The sequence below is a fragment of the Curcuma longa genome, chromosome 6 (genome assembly GCF_044706935.1).
Source record: "Curcuma longa cultivar G26 ecotype Majalengka, Jawa Barat chromosome 6, ITB_CL_G26_1.1, whole genome shotgun sequence".
NCBI classification, from domain to species: domain Eukaryota; kingdom Viridiplantae; phylum Streptophyta; class Magnoliopsida; order Zingiberales; family Zingiberaceae; genus Curcuma; species Curcuma longa.
The window spans coordinates 6992997-7001388 of NC_133866.1; the positions used below are offsets into that span (position 1 = coordinate 6992997).

Consider the following 8392-nt stretch of genomic DNA (forward strand, 5'->3'; position numbering starts at 1 on the left):
AACAACCTCGCTGGCCAAGTTTATTTGCTTGAATTTTGTGAGCTATTATTAGTAGATTATTGTTCTTATAAATTAAGAAATAAGTTTAATAAATAAAATTTATTATTTTTTTGGGTATAAAGTAATGAATAAGTTTATTTACTTTTTATTATGAATGATTAGCAATTAGCATTTAAAAATTAAAATATTAAACTTAACATTGGAGGATTAATATGATCAATTTGAATACTAAATTCCACTTGAAAGAAAATAAGAACGAATGAAGTGAAAGAAGCCAATGCCAAGCACCAGGCTTGAAATATTAATACTCTTTAATAATACTCTTTAATAATATGCTTTAATGTTTTGTTCTTCTGAATGTTTTGTTCGTCTACGCTGAGCACCCATTCCTACGCATCCGTGAGCACCGACCGCCGACCTCCACGCGCTTCCGCCGTCCGTTCATCGCCGTCCGACCACTGATCACTACCGGACCGGACCCGTTGGAACCGCAACTCGCCGGCGCACATTCCGGCATCGAATTCCGGCCGGATTGGGCCGGAATCCGGCCGGAATTCCGGCCGAAACAAGGCAACAGTGCCTGGCGCCACTGTCGGCCGGCATTCGGCCGGATTCCGGCCAAATCACGGCCGGAGACCGGCCGCGATCGACGCGCAGGCGCCGGGCGCGTCGACCGCGGCCGGTCTCCGGCCGTGATTTGGCCGGAATCCGGCCGATTTCGGCCGGAATCGGACAACAGTGTCTGTTGGCCGATTCCGGCCGAAATCCGGCCGGATTCCGGCCAAATCGCGGCCGGAATCCAGCCACCGCCGGACCGCCGGCGAGTTGCGGTTCCAACGGGCCCGGTCCGGCGGCCGACGGTGGTCGGACGGCGATGAACGGGCGGCGAGAAGCGGCGGAGGTCCGAGGAGAAATACTGTGCAAGGGACGGCTGAGATTGAACGCGCGATCGGATGAACGGTCGGGATTCCGGTGCTCACGGGTGCTCAGGATAACGGTGCTCAGGATAGCCGTTTCGTTCATCTATAATACTATATATAATCTGGCACCATACCATAGCAGGAGAATTTAACACTTAGCTTAGGATGAGAATCAGCAACTCATAGCAATCCAGAAGGATCATACACTAAGCTTAGGATGGAATTCAGGAGTGGCGAATTGCTTAGTGAAGTTATCGATGCAAGCCATTCTGATTCTCTCTGGAGTTGCTGGATTGTCGAGGGGAAACCAGTCGTGATAGCCTTCTTCAGCTCGGGCAGCGATGATCGCATCTTTGATAGCAAACAGCACTGCAGAGGCAAGGAAAAACGGCGGCTCCCCGACAGCCTTTGAAGAGTGAATTGCTTTGGGATTCTGAACGCCCTGCAAACAGTAGGCACAAATATGAATCAAAGAAAGCTTACATGTCCATAAGTCTTGATAAACTAATGTCCTCCGATTAACCTCCATAAAAGGTTCCAGGTCCATACGGTAACAACAAGAGGAACTATTTTGAAAAGAAATATTGCCAATCCCTTGTCAGATATTTTTTTCAAATGAACTCCAGTGCTAAGGGTTCCCCTGTTTGTGCTTCCCGCATGAGAAAGAAATAAGTGAACTATTTGTTACACACATTAAAGATATTGAAGTATAATTCAGTTATTTTTGGGGTTTATCCTGTCGATACTATGCCATGCTCTTATTCCATTGGTATCCTTCAACAAAAGTGTAAGATAGGCAAGGCTCATGATTTCCATCTAAAATCTTAGTTCTGGTGCCATCTTGGCACTTTATAAGATCAGTACAGCATACCATACTGTAACAGCACAAGATTTAGTCCAGCACGCAAATTGTGCCAACAAAAATTTGTTAGGAATTTTTGTTTACTTGCAAATATTGCTTTTGACCATTTCAGTGTTAGGAAACAAAGTTATAATGCTTAAAATAAGGGAAATAAGCAACAGATGCAAGTCTTATAACACATTGCATGATTGAATCATTTATTTTTCACGTCTTACATAATTGATAATCCGCCAATCATTCAGGGCTTAGATCACTAGTAATCTTCAGATTGTCTAGCCTCTGGAAATAATCCCAATTCAGGTGGAATTTTAAATGATCCACATCTCATAATTATTAAAACAGCACTAGATGTAATGCCTGATCTACAAAATCTCGAGTCTCTGCATTATCAATCAACATGCCAATGTGTCTTCAAATCATTATCAGTTCTTATGGTGTGTGCGTTAAATTTGGAGAAAGTAAATGTTCCATTGCATTCACTATAATGCCTATTCATGAGTATGTATATAGGACACGATAAAATTCTAGACCTAGTACCAATGTAAGATATATGTCTATTTATATAAGTTAGTGATGGATATATAGCAGTTGATTATCACGGGCCTCCCGTCTCTGCAATTCTGTCATTTGTCTTGTCGTATGAGGTATCCAATATGACTTGGGATGACAATGATGTAGGGTATCATGGTGGCTCAAGCCTTGTACCACCATCAGACAATCAAAGGGGAAATGAATAGGGATTATTTTCCCTTCTTTGCCTTTACTTATATGCACTAATTACAACTTTTCATCTTCACCCTACAGTATATAGTAGTTACACTTAGATCCCCAACAAAGGCAAAGCTCTTAGTTTCAAAAAGTGGAGACATCCAAATGAATTTTTCATAAATCCAACAGGGTACCCAAAGCCAAGTAATAGTAGTCAGATAAAATAGAAGTAGAAACTCATTTTAGGTGTTGCTGATTCATGTATTAAAAATGATCTACATTCATCATAACGATGTCAAAATCTAAGACCAGCTGGAAACATAACCAATTTTTCAACCCAATTTAACATGACTCGATTCCAAGTGATGCATTTGGGAATTCAAACTGAGTTCACATAAAAGTCTAAACAAGTAAATGCACTTAAATCTATTATAAAATAAAGTTTGTCATACATAGAATACCAAATTTCTTGTCCTAAATGTAGAACCTGACTTTTCATATGCTTCTGTTCTCCACTCATTTCTGGACATGAATAAGTTTTTGTTCTTATCTATAATACCATCTAATTGTTTAGTGTAAGGCACCTGAATAATGAGAAGACCATCTTCACAGGTCAACCCAAATGGTGCACGACAATGCATTCAAAGTGCCAGCAGCAAAGTGTGTAATACATTAAGAAGCATTGAATTTCAATAAATAATATGATGATAAAACATGTAATATTTTTGGGTACCTTCAAAAGTGAAACCTTCAGTTTTAGAGGAATATCATTTGCAGTAGGAATTTTGTAAGTTCCAGGCCCAGAAGTGTACAAGTGGCCTGGCCTAATCCACTTGTGATCTGAATCTCCCCATTTTAACTCCTCAAGGGCTATCCAACCCAAACCTTGAACAAAAGCACCCTCAATCTGTACACCATTGAAGTGGAAGCAAAGAGTTAATATGGTAGAGTAACAATAAAGTTTCAAGTAAAGAAAACCTGAATTTTATTTAGAAAATCTCTAAAGGTAATCTAGAATGTAGTATGTAGTATAGCAATGTTGGTTTACAAAATGGCCTAAAACATTTAGAAAAATTAGTTTGTGAACACAAGCAAATATCTAAACAAAAATATTATATTCTAGAAACATGGATATCAGACAAAAGCATATTATGTACTACATAATTGTTTTAGATTATTAGTAAATCTTAAGCCCAATGTGAACATGACAATTCTCCTTAGCATCATCAATCAAGAACAATACCCTTTTCATAGATGGGAGAATTATCTTGTTAAGAAGAGGAGTGGACTAGCCCAATCCTCCACCAATGAGTACCCCATGATGGGAGGGTGTTATAATCTAATTATTAATTTAGGGCGCAATTACATTTTTTTGTCTGAAATTGGTATTTTCAGGTTAAAGATAAGATCAGGCCATTATTAGACCTTGAGGTTTGTTGTTGGCTCAGTTCTACAAACTGGTGAGTTTGAACTGGTTCAGGGAAGGGATTGGTTCAGGAGTCCAGTTACAAGAATGAGCAGGATTTCAAGTTGTCACAACCTGTTCTTATCTGTCTGTTCAATCACAGATGCTTCCTGTGTTCTTTCCCACTGATTGATTCAGCTTTTTCCCTCTTTCTCTTATTACAATATGTAGGGACTAGACCACCTCTAGAAGCCATCTATTGTTGACATTATATAGTACTTAGTTGGGTCACTTGGACATTTCTCATTCATTAAAATGTGAAATTTTCTATTAGCTTAAATAGTTCCATCTCAACCTGTTATTGCACTCTCTACATCCACCGCCTGTCTGTCTCCAAAGTATTCTTCTCCCCCTCAGTCTTTTATCTCTCCCTCTCTCTTTCTGCTGCGAATTGTTGCTCCAATGCCAATATCGTAGTGTTTCGACGTTGGTGGGCAAATATAATAATAAATTCTGACAGTGCCAACCATTATGGCTTGGCACCTCAATTCTTGGTCCAAGCAACAACTCAGCTAGCAGATTTACCCACAAAGGTCTATTGATTAAAAATTTTCATGACATTGTAAATGAGATGGACATGAGAGTCTTCAATGCATTTGGTTTACTCTGGAAGGTTTTTGTTATCAGCACCATTAGGGATATGATTAGGGAAAAACCTAATCATCATATCCTAAATCTTTCCTAACCAGCCAACTTCACTGCATTACATCCAGAAAACATCAAAGTTGTGTACTAATGGTGTAAGCAAAAAATATTCTTATAACTACCTTAAACATACATAATACTGCTGAAGAGACTTATCAAACTTGAAGTTAAATAAGCCAAGGATTGGTTGATGCTTTCGCCTCCCAAGAAAAAAAATCCATTCAACTTAATAAATATGAAATTGATAGCAGTTTGCAGTGAGTATAAGGATGAATATGAATTTCATTCAAGGGCAATGGAGAATTTAATAATAACTACAAAAAAATAGCATTTTTAGATAAGAAGAAAAAACAATTAAAATTGTTTATGATGAGCACCTGTCCAACATCAATTGCTGGATTAAGGGAATGACCAAGGTCCATGATAATGTCAGCTTCCCTTGTGTAAAAATCTCCAGTGAGGGTGTCTATCTCAACTTCTGCAAATGCAGCTCCAAAGGTGAAATAACTGAATGGTGAACCCTTTCCATCTTTCCAGTCAAAACCAATGTCGGGTGTAATGTAAAAGCCATGAGCAGAGAGGTCTATCCTTTCCAAAAGGCATGCTTTTGCTAACTGGTAGAAGTCACATAAAAGTTTTCGCAGAATTAACAAGAGAAAATAGGGTATTTGCGATACTTCTCAATAATATTGAACTACTACAGTTGTGAATGCATTAATATTGATTACCACTTTTATTGTATATATATTTACATGCCTCAGGTTATATATTTCAATAGAGCCCAATTTGACCCTTAGGAGTAGCATTTCAGAGCTTACTGGAGGGATAAGATCCAACTTTACATTAAATATTGAAATGGACTGATGGAATCAGTTTCTATCTTATGTCATCAAGAATATACTTGTTAATGCTCATGCACATTCATAGTACCATCCTAAACTGTCTTTGTATATTGGCCATACTACCTCAAGGATCAGAATTGACATTTAGGATAACTACAATTAACAGCAGATTATTACTTTGGTGGCATATTATGCCCAAGTTAAATCTTGCCTCAAGAGTAAGCAAAGTTTGCACTACACTACACATATATTCAAGTGACAGAACCATCTTTATTAGCCTAGACGGCAAAATGGCATTTCAAAGAAAGAAAGCCTCCCAAGAGGATTATGTAAAAAACGATGCTTTTGGGTAAATTTTTAAAAAGTTAGGATTCTCTAGGCTAATTGCCCAAAAGAAGCATCAGTTAGTCCCTAGCCACCATAAAAAGGATATCCATCAAATGTAACCAAGGAAATGAATATATACTTAAGTGAAGTAAGAAAAATTAGAATAATGCAGATTACTGCATGAAGTAGAAGTTCCCATTTTATTGGTTTACTTGAGTTTAATATATATAAGCACGATATTACAAACTAATTTCAGAGCCGTTTCCAAAATCTAGCATAAAGGACAATATATAAAGATAAAAAAAATAGAACAACAAAGAATCAAACATCAGAAGAATTTCAAAATAAAATAGATCCATAAGAACACGTTAAGAAACACACAAGAACAGAAAATTTAATTGTACGGCAAAAACTTATTGGTTAATAGTTCAAGAAGTTGCAGAGTGAGAATGGTGTCCATCAAATTCAAATTAAATTGCAATTGTTACTCCTCAAAGTATCACCTCGGCAAAAGAAGAATGTGGATTCCTGGCAGCAATATGTTGCATTCGTGCCTTTATTTGATCACAAGCATCGAAAACAGCAGCACCATACATGTCTGAGCTGGCAGAAGCTGCTGTTGGTGATGCATTCGGAACCTACAAAACTTTCTTTGAGCTAATGAACGGACAAAATAAGATATCTAATGTCCAAAAGATGCATGTTTATTGTCACCTTCGAATATCCCATGACAAACTTAAGAAAAATATACCTTATCTGTACTCGTTTCTGATATAAATACAGAACTAAGAGGAATATTGAAGGATGATGCAGCTATCTGTGCAACTTTTGTATGTAGGCCCTGTCCCATCTCAACACCTCCATGTGTCACAAGAACTGTCCCATCAGTATAGACTTGGACTAGTGCACCGGCCTGTAAAATAAAAGCAAGGATAATGATGTCAGTTATTAGGGTATTTAGGCCTTGTTTGGTTTTACATTTTTCACCCAATTTCAACTTTTCATTTTCATAAGAACTGAAATAAATTGAAAATGGGTTTGGGAAGTTAATTTCTTTGGATGAGACCTTAAAATATATATAAAAAAAATTGAAATATGGAAGAAAAAAAAAGTTTGCATAGAAGTAGTTTTCTAAAAAAATTCATTAAAGAAAAATGCAAAAAGTGTGGAAAACTTTAATATACATCAAACAATAAAATAATTCAATTATAACTAACATAATATTATTTTATCAATAAAATAATCAAATATATAATATCATGTAATAAAAAAAATACTTTTAGCAATATGCAGTAGTTTAAACTTCACGATTGTGTCAGGGTAGCTCGCAGCATCATTAAGCACTCATTTCATATATTAGGAATTAGCTGGTGCAGCTCCGTATGAGTGCTATGCATGATTCCTTTGTACTCTCTAGTTTGATCATGGAAATCACCAAAATTGAATTTGCTAATGAAGGCTACAGATTTGGTCAAGAGGAAAACATTTATAAATTCGTAGCTACTCATGGTTTTTTTAGGTTATTGATCTTCCAATATGCTAATTTAACAACTCTTGTTATTACATTCCTTCGTGGTTAATTGACTTATAATTGGTATTTGGTTCACTGCTTTAGGTAGTAGCATTATCACTCTCAACCTAAATGCTTTCAAGTGCAACCAATTTTGTTGTTGATAGTCAAGGTCATGTTTTTTTTCCCTCCTAGCAGTCTGATAAGGGTATTGTTAGATCATTGTGGTACAACTAAAAGGGGTGAATAGATAGTGTGCCAAATTCTTTCAATTTCAGATAAATATGAAATAATCACAACACTAACAACAACACAGAGTGCCTCACCTCCACACCTATAAAGTCTCTCCTTTAAATGAGGCAATGGAGTAAACATCTAGAATGAGCATAATATAGCATTAGATTGCCTCACAATGAGAAGCTAAAGAGCAGTTGCACTTGATATAGAGCCTGTCCTAATCCAACAAATTCTTGGGCTAGATTCTATCCACCTGAGCAAACCACCAAAATCTTAAACAATTATTTTAAGATCACCAGTAAATTTTGTAATTATAATAAATTGTATTAAATTCATTACCTATTAATTGTTATTGAGTACTAACGGAATATATATCACTAAATTTTGCAAAATTCAATTTTCTTTCATGTGGTATTATTTAGTATGTTCACTATCATATTATTACTTATTACAATCAAAATATATATTAATATTAAATTACTAATAATGATTTTAGATCGTCAACAAATATTAAATGTAACATATCTTATACTACAACTAAAAATAGTATTGTTTTGGAACAAATGTATTTATCTAGTTATATAGTTTATAGTATTATGATATATCTTGCATGTACATTGACATTAATTTGTAAATAATGTTGGGACATTTTCATTTTGCCCCCCCCCAAGTTTACTACTTAGACCTTTCTCAAAATGACCCACCAAATTTTCAAATTCTAGTCATTTCAACCCCTTAATTAATGTAACATAATAACAATCTGATGAGTATGTCGCGTGTGCCACATTACTTTTTTGTCAAGTGATGGTGACAATGTTTAGAGGTTAAAATGATAAAAGTTTCACAACTATGTTTTGATGATTTTGGTATCAGAGC

At 36.3% G+C, this 8392-nt stretch overlaps 1 protein-coding gene and 1 pseudogene across 1 annotated transcript in view; both read right to left on the reverse strand.

The window, feature by feature from the left end:
• Positions 1 to 8392, reverse strand: part of LOC141830624 (xanthine dehydrogenase-like) — a 157532-nt gene that overhangs the window by 145552 nt on the left and 3588 nt on the right. The gene's annotated exons all lie outside the window — the stretch shown is intronic.
• LOC141831184 (xanthine dehydrogenase-like) lies at positions 898 to 6633 on the reverse strand (annotated as a pseudogene).